This window comes from Falco punctatus (genome assembly GCF_963210335.1).
Source record: "Falco punctatus genome assembly, chromosome: 15".
In the NCBI taxonomy this organism is placed as follows: Eukaryota; Metazoa; Chordata; class Aves; order Falconiformes; family Falconidae; genus Falco; species Falco punctatus.
This window is the reverse complement of record NC_137595.1, coordinates 5,749,211-5,762,652: the sequence shown is the minus strand read 5'-3', so window position 1 is coordinate 5,762,652 and position 13,442 is coordinate 5,749,211. Positions and strand designations below refer to the sequence as shown.

General features: G+C 36.2%; 1 protein-coding gene across 4 annotated transcripts in view; it reads right to left on the bottom strand.

The window, feature by feature from the left end:
* The window catches only part of PCDH11X (protocadherin 11 X-linked), a 520,437-nt gene that overhangs the window by 56,890 nt on the left and 450,105 nt on the right, over window positions 1-13,442 (bottom strand). The gene's annotated exons all lie outside the window — the stretch shown is intronic.

Sequence of the window (13,442 nt, the reverse complement as noted above, 5' to 3'; positions counted from 1 at the left end):
CATCCTGGCAGGTCTGGCATGTGAGGAAATCAGCCACATGCTGGATTTCCCCCCCCCCCCCCCCCCCATTCCTGTCCAAAAATACGCAGTACAATTTCCATCCCATCATTTCGGCTAAGAAGAAAATCTGACAATTTATTACAGTCCTCCTGTGCCAGATAATAGACCAATTGATGGTATGTGACAGAGCAGCTTAACTTCAAGAGCCAGCGCTTTTTCGTATATCTGCTGTCACTTTCGCTTTTCTCAACTTCACCTCAGTAACTGTTTTTTTTTTTAAATTTTATTTTTTGCTGCTGCTGTTTTAATTTTGATATGTCTTGTTTCTTCAGGAGGTTGGCAAGAAAGTGAATAAAAAATAGGTTGATACAAAATACTCCCTATAAGGTGCATTATCTTCCATCTAATTTATCCACAGATGAGAATAGCATGCAGGTATTTGTCACAGGTCTGGTGTATACAAATAAATGCTTAAAACGTTCACTTGGAAAACTCCTAATCTGTTTACACATCTACACTGATAAGCTCTGTTGATTAGTTTAGAGTGAGGTCTGTATTGCTAGGGTCAGCCTGCTACTGTACCCAAATTTGCCCATGCAAAGCTAGTTTGGCTGAGCTACTTTGCAGTCCCAACTAAGCATTTAGAGTAATGAAATATATTAGTGTAAACAAAGTGGAAATGAGAAACAGAAGACTAAAAAGTTTTGAAAGTTCTGGGTCAGTTTAGTACGAGCTAAGCACTCTTATTTCTGTACACTCTGCCCTATCAGTACAAGATCTTTTATAAATTTTGCAAGTTGTCAAATATATTTATAATACACATATATCTCAACGTCAAAGAATTCTCCCTCAGAGAATCACCTTAACCTCAGTATATAAGAAAATTTGCACCGGGTCATGCAAAAAGGACCATTTGCCACAGCATTGTGACTCCAGCAATGCCCAAGCAGACAGCAATACTGTCACAGCCTGCCGTCATCTGCAGCTCAGGAACTGCCTGAACCAGTGCAGCAGTGGTGTTCATGAGAATTGGAAATGCACCGCAAATGGGTGTTCATGTTCATTTACTATTCTTCTAGAACTCTACATACACACCCACATACACACAGTGTTTTAAATGCACAACCACTAATACCTACAGGTTTTTCCCTCTAGTGAAAATTGTCTAGGGTTGCCTGCCTTAATTTTAAAAGAAATCATTTAAGAACAATGCAACTGATGTCACTATACTGTAAAAGTAATATAGTATTTTTTTAATTTGTAAAATAAATAATTTGTAAAATAAATAATGGTTATAATAACAATTATTGTAGAACACAAAGAAGCTCAATCCTTGTCATATCAAGACTGTATTTAACTGGAGACCCTACATACATGGGATGAAAATAAATCTGAATTATGAGTTAATGCCTAATATACTTAGGCTTTTAACATGCTTAAGATTTACCTTCACAAGGGCCCAAGAAGTAATACAGTGATACTCAACTTATACATCAGATCGTAGAGCATTTTAGATGTGAATGAAGCAAAAGTTAATTAATGTCTCTTGAGGTTATACTGGGAGTCTTTGCCAGTGTTTGCTTTAAAGTTTGTTCAGAAATTTTTTTACACTTGCTTTTTTTTAAATAGAAAACAAGTTAGAATCCTTCACTGATGCTTGCTTCTTCCTATAAAGTATCAGAACAGCCTGTGTGTTTGAATCTTGTGTTACTGAATCATACTAAAATCTATTATTACATTTGAGCCTTTAATAGCTTACTGCTTTTGAAGAGATCTATGAACTATACCATGTTCCTTGCATATTTGAAAGAAGTTATAAAAGCACTTATTTGCAATACTTTAAACTTCTTTTTTCTTTCTTTTTTTTTTTTTTTTTTTCCCAAACAACAGAAAGGATTTTTCTTCTAAAATTATGTATTTTCTTCTAGTGCTCCCTGGCTGCAAGTCTTCTCAAACACAGATGCATTTAAACTGTGGTTTTTTAGCAGTAACATAAAATAAAATGACAATCTGATTTTTACTTTGGACATAATGCTTGCATCTCCTCTCCCCTTCCACTCCTATCTCTTCTCTGCTACTCACAAAGAATAGTCACAAAGAATATCCTAGCAAAGGATAGCTGCTAGGCTAGACAAAGCTACTCAATACTTAGCACCTATTAAAACACTGAAAAATAAAAGGTGTGTGTTGTGCTTTCCAATTATGTGAGTATTATAAGCATCTTCAAAGGGTTTTTTAATTACATATTTATACACCACTTAATAACATGGGAATAAAACTCCACTGTTAAACATACATAACTGTGGATCACCTTTCAATAGAACATATAATACATTAATACATAATTTAATACAGTATAGAGAACAACAACAAGATTCAAAAGCATGAGTATTTTTATTGAATCTGAGTCCCTAAGTGTCTAGAAATACTGCAAAATTAAAAGCTTGTCAGCCTTAGCTCCTCTAGTAGTCACAATTATTTCACTGGGTTTGCTTGAGAGTTTAATCCAGAATCTACTGAAAGTCAGTGGAAGGGCTTTTGGTGAATTAAACAAACAAAGGGAAAAGCATTAAGCTTACTGGATCAATTAAGTCACATTGCAATTTGTATGCAGTTGAACAAGAGAAAGAGTAGCTAGTTCTGTCAACACGGATCACCCTTGGATCTTGCTCCGATGTTCCTGCCCACACTATGCACATGCTGACTCATTTCCAAAATCTCTTGGACTGGAAACAATAAATCCCCCACTAGATGAAACCTGGGACTACTCTACAAGTTAGTACGGCAGAGGCTGCACCAGGCATCATTCCTCTCAGCTCAGTCTTCCAAATAATATTTCAGAACCACCCTCAAATGCTGTCTGCATGCTTCACACATCCTAGTGACCTGCTATACAAACACATATACAGTTCTTTGTGAATCATGCTGAACATATTATTAAAATATTAAATTATATTATATATAATTAAAATATTAAAAAATTAATTCCTAAATGATCCATACAAAAATGGAATGTTTCAGAACACTGAAGCAGGTGTATGACCTTGTGACAGCGTGCCTCAGAGTATCCCAGCCCTACCAGGACTACATGTACTCATGTGAAAATCTCCGTGGCCACTTTCAGGAATGTAACAAGCTCTGTGCTTCTGACTTAGAGACCTGAAAAGCCCTGGTTCAAAATAAAAATGCTCCCATGCCTTCCTTAAGGTTCTATAATGAGAGGTAGAAAGAGCCTATAGAATACAAAGCAGAAAGGATGAGGCATGCCATGTCCACTGGGTTAGAGACTCTGAGGATGTAAGCATTTATGTGGCAAGCGCCCCAAGCAAGGGACAGCTGAGAGCACCTTGCGGACTGCATGCACTGGATTGCGCTACAAAACAGGGGTCATATGGATGTGAATATATCCAAAGTTAAACAGGCAGAAAATCACTCCCAAAACAAAGAAGCAACTTCAAAATAAAAACCCCAATGTAGGCATAGCCACTGATGAACGCATGAGAATAGAGCTCAGCAGAATTTCTTATACACAATCATGTGAAGAAAGAATCTACTTTTTCTGCACAGTTTTTATAATGTGAAGACACTGACTTCATCATTCTCCCACCCCTAATAATCTTCACCTGTCATCAAGAACTGGAAAAGATACTTTTAGCAGAGTCATAGATGCTTATATACCCAGAGGGTTTTTTAGCATTAATGTGAGTTTTAGAAATGAGAGTTTCTCAATCAGCATCTGTTGTGATAGATGATATGTCCAAATATTTGCAGATCTCCTTCCAGCCTACTGGTTTCAAGGTAAGCTGTTCTTCCATGCAGTGTCACTGATCCATAATAACTATGATCCAAATTTAACACTTCCAAAAAATACAAAGTATTTTTATTGAATTCATACAACCATATACTCTTCTCTGAGCTGACATTTTGGGTTACACTTTTCAAGTGAGCATTAGATAAACTAAATTTGTACAGAAGGAGCTGCTTAAACTTTTAACTTAGAAATCCTGAGCGAGATGGCCGTACTTATAAACTATTAACTACCATCCTGGATCACAGGACTCTCCAAAGACTGGAAACTTTGCATACCATATGTGCTGTGAAGGCATCCTAAAAGAAGGGACTATGTAGTGTTTTGAGTAAAAACCAACCAAACAAACAAAAAACCCAACCAAAACCCGTGCCAAAAATGTGACCAGCCTTTCATAAAGAAGACACGTAGGGCAGGAGAGTGAAGGAGAGAGTGTGGGCCTACAAGCATGCACTGTTAGTATTTCCCCAAGTCAATCAAAATAAAATCATGTCACTTCTAGACAAGAAAACATGATCCTATTGTTTCATCACTTCCATAACCCTTACTCCTCAATTCTTCCAGTATGTATTAATTAAACGTAGTATTTTAACCAAAATCAGTAGTCTAGTTTATGACATTATCTACTTGTAAAAGGCATACTGACCTTCATTAACAGTAACAACAGTTTGGATTAGACATAAAATGCTAGTTTCTGGGGAATAACTTCAGACATTGCCTCTTCCTCACTCAAACATTTCTGTCTAAACAAGTGCATTTGTTTGCTACCACTATTACAGATGTGAAACAAAGCTGAAATCTTCAGTAGATTATAAAATACTTTTTCAAAGATTTTCACCCACTTATTTACAGCAGCACAGGTTACTCAAACACAGTTAAGGACTCCTCAGCATTTTCATTACTATCAACTACTTCCGAGTAGGTGATAATTTGTCACTAAATGTTCACTGCCAGCATTTTGTCAGATCATGGAGCAACCCTCCATCTCCCAAGGCAGCCAGATGATCAGAAATCTTCAAGGCGACAAGTTTTGCTTCTAGAACTCCTTGACTGGAGTGTCAAGAGGAATGGCCAGCACAGATCAAAGCAGTCATCCATCTAATCCCAAATCCTGTCTTCAACAGTGACATTTTACAGGAAAAAAACCCAAACCTCTTCATTTAGGAGACAAATCTACCCTGTGAGAAGTGTCCTTTTTACCACATGTGCCACAAGACCATTTATGCAAGGAAGCATGAAGATTTGTAATCCTTTCAATACTCTGACATATTTTAAATACTAATCATTTCAAGTAGAGTGTTATTTTATTCTTATTAATGTTCAGTCCAGGATACCATATGGCAATGAGTGATGCAGATTAATCATTAGTCCCAAGAGAAAAACGTCTCCCTGCACTGGTTTTGAACAGGCCAGCTTTCCATTTCTATGCCCTTCCTCCTTGAAAAGTTTAGAAAATATGAATCTATCCTCTCCACATCTTCCATATCTCATATCACAGCTTCACCACATCTCCTCTGCAAAAGTAATTCTCTCCCTTCAATTAGGAGAGTTCAATGAACAAAAGCAAAGACTAAGTTGCTGAAAACTAAACTGGGGATTGTTTTCTTTGGATGTGTACTAGGTTAGGTGAGAATCAGTACTTTGCAGTTTTAAGCAATGGCACAAAGAAAAGGAGAAAAAACCATGATAGGCAGTAGGTGGGAGAATAGACCACCAAATAGCTGGAGAGTTGTCCTGCATCTGGAGACCTCTTTCAGTTCTTTGTACCTTCTGCGTGACCTTACTGTTTGTTTCTGTTGGTTCTTCCCTATAATAAATTTTGACCTTAAAATTGCTTTATGAGGTTTAGAAGCATTCTGAACTACCAAAATCACACGTTAGTGGGGAACATATAAGTAAAAATGTAAGTATAAACATATCAAGCCTGTAGTGTTGTAGTGAGTGAGAGCTGTACTATAAAAATAAATGAAACTTAGAAAAGATGGAAAGATGTACAAGCAACCAATTTTTTTGGTGTTGTTTTTGGGTTTTGCCTTTTTTTTTTTTTAATGGGGGGGAGATTATAGTGATTGAAAGGAAAAACTACAGGTTTCTAGTCACATTCTTGCTTCTTATCTGCCTGTTTTTTTGTGTGTAAGCCCTTTGGCATCACAGCCAATGTTACATTTTTGTACAGTGCCTGATATGTCTTGGAGGCTATTATTAATAATATATAATGCAGCTAGACTTGAAAATTATTTTTTTACATTTATTATAACTGCTCAGGCAAGTTTGACAGACTAAAATATTCACTTCAATGATGCCTCTATTTACCAGAATATACTGCAGGCCAGCATATGCCGTAACTTACATTAATACTTTAAGTTAGGCTTCCTAAAGTAGGAAAGGTATTTAATTAAAACACCAAATCTCACTTCATTCATGATAACTTGTAAACACTCGTTAGGAAGTTTATACCTAAATTAATGTTAGGTATGGGATTTGCCTCTTGGCTACTATATGGCTCATTAGATACCTGTTTTATTTCTCACTGACGACAGGTGATTTAGGCCATGTCATAATTAAGAACAGCATTAACAGCTGTACAGGAGACAAATTTCAGTGAAGCCCAGTCATGCTGCAAAACCTGAATTAAGGTGTTCTGTGAACTCGGCAGATACTGTTCTTTAATAAATAAGACAAAACCCCCATTCACAGACAGCAAGATTGCTGCCGTACAGGTATACACTAGCCTTGCTGGATATGAATCATGCAGCCAGCTAGACACTGGCCATTTTAAATTCGGAGTATTTTTGTGGGATAAAAATCATTCTTTCGCATATACATATACTCCTGACACAGTCGCTTGGACCTGAACAAATTTGTACTACTAAGTGGAGTACTACAGATGATAAAAGAATGTAATTATTTGCAAATCTGGTCATCAAACATACATAATGAAGTGATTATCATACACAATGCCTTCTGTATCATTATGAGAGAACGTATATGAACGTTGATTAACCTAGGAGGGGTTACTCAATGGGAAAATACAGTGATAGAGACAATTCTAAAATACAATAGAAAGGGCCAATAAACAACCACAATGGAAAAAAAGAGATCAACTGCAATATAAATACACCTGTAGTGTACAGAGGAATTAACAAGAAAAAACCAAGGGACATAAAAATCACTAACTCAAGTCAGTTAGAAGGATTGATGCCTAATGTCACAGGCAGCTGAAAGGACTGATACGCCTGTGCCGTATGCAGGTCTGGAAAACCATCTGAAGAAACACTGCTCTTAAAGCACAAATCTGTCACGTAACGACAATGTAAGATTGGTCATGTTTGTGCACAATGTTGCAGCAATGCCAAGCCATTTCCTAGGAACATCATCCCATTCACACTGCTCACAGCATAGTGTCAACTGGTTAAGAACAACCCATACTGTTATTTTAGGGGAAAGTATGGAAAAGACTGATAAGCCATAAAATTCGAAAGTGAACAAACTAAGGCATTTGGTTTTCCCATGTCCTCATGGACTTGTGAGCAACAGGCAGACTCACAGATGTAGGAGATAACTGCGTACATCTTAAGCCACACAAGCATACTGGTATCAAAGCCAAATGGGGACTGTCACAATGGAGACTGTTCCTGTTGGAGTTTTCTCACAGAAAAGGAGAATTCCCTAGAAAAAGGGAATAGCTTTTAGGTCCTTCACTTCTCAGTACTCTGCAGCCTGACTGGAACGATGACTAAGATCCTAAGAGGGTTCTCATTAGTAAGTGTTCACTAAGTAAGCGGTCAGCATGACTCTTTCATCCCAATTTAAAGAAACAGCCAGAGAAATCTATACAAATGCTTAGGGGTGAATATTTACAGATCAGACCTCATAACTATTTGACAATGAATTTTTGCTATAGGTAAGAACAAACACGCACTGTATACAAGTGTTTGCAGGCAGTATTCCCAGCCATACTTGTCCGGACAGAGTAAATCCTATTGTGTAGCACATAAGTATCCTATCTCCCCTCTTTTTCTTTAGACTATTACATGTTCATGTATTCTGTAAATTATCTGAGTAAAGAAAATATACATTACTACAGTTTTGCTCTGCAAAAGACACTGCAGAAAAGAAGTCTGACTACATATCATGTCAGTTTTTTCTTCACAGAAAAAAGTGATAGGTGCACTGCTTATACAAGTATCATGACAACCGCATTAAATAAACTTCATTTTTCATGAAGTAAACTGACAGTGACATTTAATATGGGGAACAGGGGACAGATTTTCAAATCTATGGAAATACTTGACAGCTTAGATACAAAAACGAGCTAAGATACCATGTCAGGGTAGAATAAAACCTAACTTTGTCATAGACAATAGACAGTATTCACAACTTACATATTTATAGGCTTATTCAATTACTCTACAGCAAAGGGTATAATCACTACATTTTCTCAAACCAATCAATAATTCACATTCATCATATCTAGCTACTCTGCTTTAAAAGGTGTGTTGAATATCCAAGAAGTTCAAGTGCAAGATTTCTCATGGTTTGCTGTTAGAACATGCAAGTCATCTATCCAATGAATTAAGGACAAATATTTTGGTTTGAACAATTTTTAATTTTTAATATTGTGGGGCAAAGAGAGGAGAGCTTTATAAAAATCCCTAAAGGCAATTTCTGCAAGGTGATATCAGTTTCTTTCCCTCAATCCCTGGAAGGTAATTGGAGAAATACAGATACTCGCACACTGGAAAAAGTATTTATTAGATTTCCATGGAACTGTATGGGAGCCAGATTACTCTGAAATCCTAAACACAAATTAATGCAAATAGTACTGTTTCCCTATGGCACAAGATTATATTGATGGTATAAAACAAAAGGAAAATCAGCTTTTCATGGAAATGGAACTTGGAAGTGAAACAGTAAGAGAAGTTTATGGATTTCAGAACTTCCTACAGGTTATGCTTTATTCAGTAAGATTTTGAACGTTTTAACTAAAAAATTCTAGTTCTGTTTCCAAAGACAGACTCTCTGCTGCACAAGAATTCATGGCTGTCTTGTTTGTTCACAACCAAACTGAAACAGTGAAGCACTTACCAAGGTGTGAACTGCCCGCACTTATCTGAATAGAGTGTTAACACCCAAATGCAATTTTCACAGATTAAATGTCAATAGGTATATGGATAGTTTCTTCAAAACAAAAATTAGCTACTACTATATTATATAATATTGCCAATTCAGGATACAACATCACTGAAAACATAACTATATTGAAGTCTGGCTAATTACATTTCAAAATAACTACCAAAGACAGTATAGATTTCAGTTTTGTGACACATAGCTTGTCCCTGAAAAGCTGACACAGGATGTAATTACACAATACATTTTCTTGAGAAATGGTTTAACACACCCATCCCATCCTTCTTGTCATTCATTTTGCTGGCCCTCCATACTGCACCAGTACAGATATTTGCAGGTATTTGTGAAGTCAAATTAAAAACAAGAGTTGAAAAAAACTTGATGTTTCTGGTTTTTGGTTGTTTTTTTTTGTTTGGTTGGTTTTTTTTTGTTTGGATTGTTTTGTGGTTTTTTCATGTGCATTTGTATGTAGGGTTCATCTAGACCATTTCCAGGTTCACAAAGAGATGTATTAGTACATATGGGGTATAGGAGGCAGAATGGAGAGGGCAGCAAATGCACTGATGTAGCAGTGAGAAAAGGGTAGACAAGCAGTGGAACAGAGCAGCACATTCTTAAACCAGATGTTCTGCTAGAAGAAAACCTGTTGTCTAACTATTCTGAAGCGAGTGTCTCTTAGGAATTTGTAGCACGAGACTGTACAAGCAACGATTACAACCAACGATAATGATTGTTGATAAGAGAACAGTATAAATAAAATAAACATACTAAAAACTAAAATTTTGCAAAAAACCAGCACATTTTTGTGTTTAACATAACACACGTAATAAACCATTATCTTACAGTATCTTAGTCATATTAGATAATTAATATGTCATATTTTGTAGCAATAAGGTCCAGAAGTATGGTAGACTTCCATACTGAAAACAAAAGTCAGAAATCTAGACAACATTCTATATGCCATTCCAAAATTTGATTAGATTAGCTTACATAAAGACCCAGAGTCCAAGGGAGAAGTATATACTGTAATCATTTTTACTCTGAGTACTTTTAGCACATTGTATTTTTCTTTCTTGTGTGTGTGAAATACCTGGATTCAAAGCGGCTGCAGGAACTTAGAAGCAAGTGTTAGCTTTCACTGAAAGCATGGTGGGATAAACCAGCCTCATAGTCACCAAGTTTCAGAAGGACAGGATAGTGGCAAGGAGCTGACCAGAAGGACCCTGCCTCTGAGAAGCAGAGCTTTTTGACTCCTATAACCTGCTGAGCCAGTTCAACCAGGAAACACAAAATTCTTGAAGATTAACTATATATAGGACTGGAATTTATTCCTGGAAGGACTATCATAGTTCCAAAATTACAAATAATAAAGTGGATATGGTTTTCCTGCTCTGTCTGGGGAATTCCACTGTAGATACCTGCTCTGCTCTCACAAATCAGGTAATCAAAATGTTCCTATGCCACACACCTAGGCACACTGCAATATTCTGTTTTATTGTATTTGCATGTTTATGTCAAAGGGTTTTTTTTGTTTTCCAAGGAAATTCAGATATATGTTGAATTATTCAGAGAAAAAGTCAGAAAGGCAGCCCTCAGTATCGTGTACAAAACCATGGGTATTATAATTCCACCAAAAAAAAAAAAAAAAACCACTTGAATTACTTCCTATATAAATAAGTTTCAAACATACAGAAATAAACTCTCCTTTATTGTTCAGCTCTTCTGTGATGAATTTCTTTTCCACACAGAGGGAAGAAACCTACAAGATACTACTTTCCTTGTAAAGACACAGAGGTATATGATAAATGGGATGGCACAGAGCACAAGTTTTCCCATGACTTTGGATGTCAGAATGATAACTGATTTAATAGATAAAGGAAATGTGGTAGAACTAACCTATCTGAACCTTAATCTTAAGTATTTGACACATATAGGGAAACTATTAGTTAATCTGTAGAAAGTGGTAGTAAAAGAATTTTAAAGATAGATAAGGAACTGCTTAAAGGGTATATAGCAAAGAAATTGCAAAAGAAAAAGGAACAAGTGGGCTGGAGGCTTCTTATCTGATGTTAATGGCTTCCATAAAAGATCAGGAGGTGCTGGTGGGTTTTCTGGCAGCAGGAAGTTGGAAGCCATCAAAACGAAGGGCACTAGAATATCAAACATGAAGAACTAGATGACCTTAGGATGATGGTAGAATGAAATTTAACACTATTAACATTTAAGTGTACTAATAACAGGAAATGGTAGCCCAGGGGGTAGTTCATAGGAAAAGTTACAAGATGAAAATATCTTTTGAATATTAATTAATAGGATGACTGTGTCCCAAAATTCTTCCACGCTAGCAACTCCCATTTACTCCCCCATACTTCTTTTTAATGTCTCAGTTTTACCATCTCTTTTTCAAAGTACCCCCTTCTTCCTTACATTACATACATTTTAAGAATTACACAGGCATTTCTGACTGGGAGGGAATGGGTCTCTACAGAACTGCCCCAGCTGCTCCTCTCTCTAAGCATCACTGTTTAACACGATCATGATCAAGATAAATGTACTGTGCTTTTTTATACAAGTATTTTTTAGTATTTTTTCTATAGGCTTTTGGAGGCATTCATGCTCTAGTCCAGTGCATAATGGTCTTATCTAGATGGTTCTACACAATTCTTTTAAACAGCAATGAAAAAAAATGAAGTTAGATTGACATGGGTGTAGAGAACTACTAAGGCCAACTGTTGAATGGTGAACAAAGTAGAATACAGGATGCTTGTTCCATTGCCTAGTAATAAAATGAATTTCAAAATGCAATTATAATTTTTATTTTTAAATGGTTCATCATAATAATAACTGAATTAAAAGAATACTGTTAGCACAAAACAAATGCTATGAATAAACCGGCATGGAAATTAGAAAACTTAAGAACCATTAAAGGAATTTGATAGCTCCAAGCAGTCATAAGAATAATTTTTAAGACAGAGACTGACATAAAAGACATTATGTGATATGGTTGCCAGAAACAGGCTGGATTTGTTTACCCAGAAGCATTCTGTGATCATAACTCTGAATCTGGCAAACTGCTTGTGCCAAAAATATGTGACGTACTTTAATCACAGGGATCTTTCTTGGTATATATAGGAATATTTACATAAGACATTTATGTCAAAATTTTTAGTTATTCAGACAAGGTTTAGCCAGAAAGAAACACATTAGATCCTTGTATGAATAATTTTACATAAAAAAACCATTTGTCTGTTGTTATTTTTTTCATGAAAAAACATATCTATTTCAATTATATATATACACACACATATATGTGTGCATGTTTGTGCACAGAACTGTATTTGAAAAACGTATATACCTGGAAAGTAACAATAAACTTGCATGGCCTTATTCTGGATCCACTTTTGCAGTCAACAAAAGTATTTGCTATTATGACTATAAACATAAACAGTAAAACTTCAGTGAACTACTAGTTGATCTATTAACTGCACAGAGACTTCTTCCAGGAGTGGAAGGTCTGTGAGCAAGTCCAGTTGAATCCTGTACTATTTCATACAGTTTGAAAATCCACTCTACAAAAACCACCTTAGTCCCAATATGTTTTTAATAGGTAAAAATTTATTTTTAAAAACTAAGCTCCGTTTTTTCAGGTTAAGAAGTAAAACAAGTGGGTTTGATTTTTCTTTTATAATATGCACTGAAAAGGACATAGGGGTTCTTCTTAAAGGTCCCTTTTTCCTCGTTTTACACACACAGTCTCTCTATTTCTTAATAGTATTAATCAAATTTTCTCTCCAGAGGGCAGTTACTGAATATTTCAGAACACACTCAGCCTCTGAGGCACTCAACACTTATATAACCAGAATACGAATCTGTACGTACAAAACCTGCATTACAATATTAAGAGTTTTATCTCATATTTATGTAAACAGGAGTGGTATAACATAAATCTCAGTAAAACTCTTTTGTGATTTACATCTTCTTGAACATCATTGTGAGACAGATACACATAGGAAAAAAAAAAAAAAAAAAAAAAGTTTAGTTCTCCAAGTAAAAGTTACGCTATGGAAGAGCTGCTTTAAGACACAAAACTAAAACTATCCCTTTGTGGTGGTCCCCAAACCTTTTTTGACAACTATCCTTAAATCCCCACATGTGATGAGCGTGTAACACCTCACATAGCAGAATCTTTTAACTTGCTGCTTTGAAAACATCCCAGACATCACAAACTGCATTAATTTTGTTACAGCATCAGTTTAAATGCTTCCACTTAACAAAGAGATGACCCAACACACATAAAAGCAACCCAAACCTGACTTTTCCCTCACAGTTCTGGGGGTTGGGGACCGCAGCACGCTGCCCCAGGTGTGTGCAGTGCAGGGGAACTGCCTTGCAGGTGCAAACTACGAGTAACTCACACCATCTGCTCCACAGAGAGTGACTTTAAACCCTGCACCCTCCCGTCAGACTTAACCAGTGTGTTGATAAAAGCAGGACTGAAAGGCTG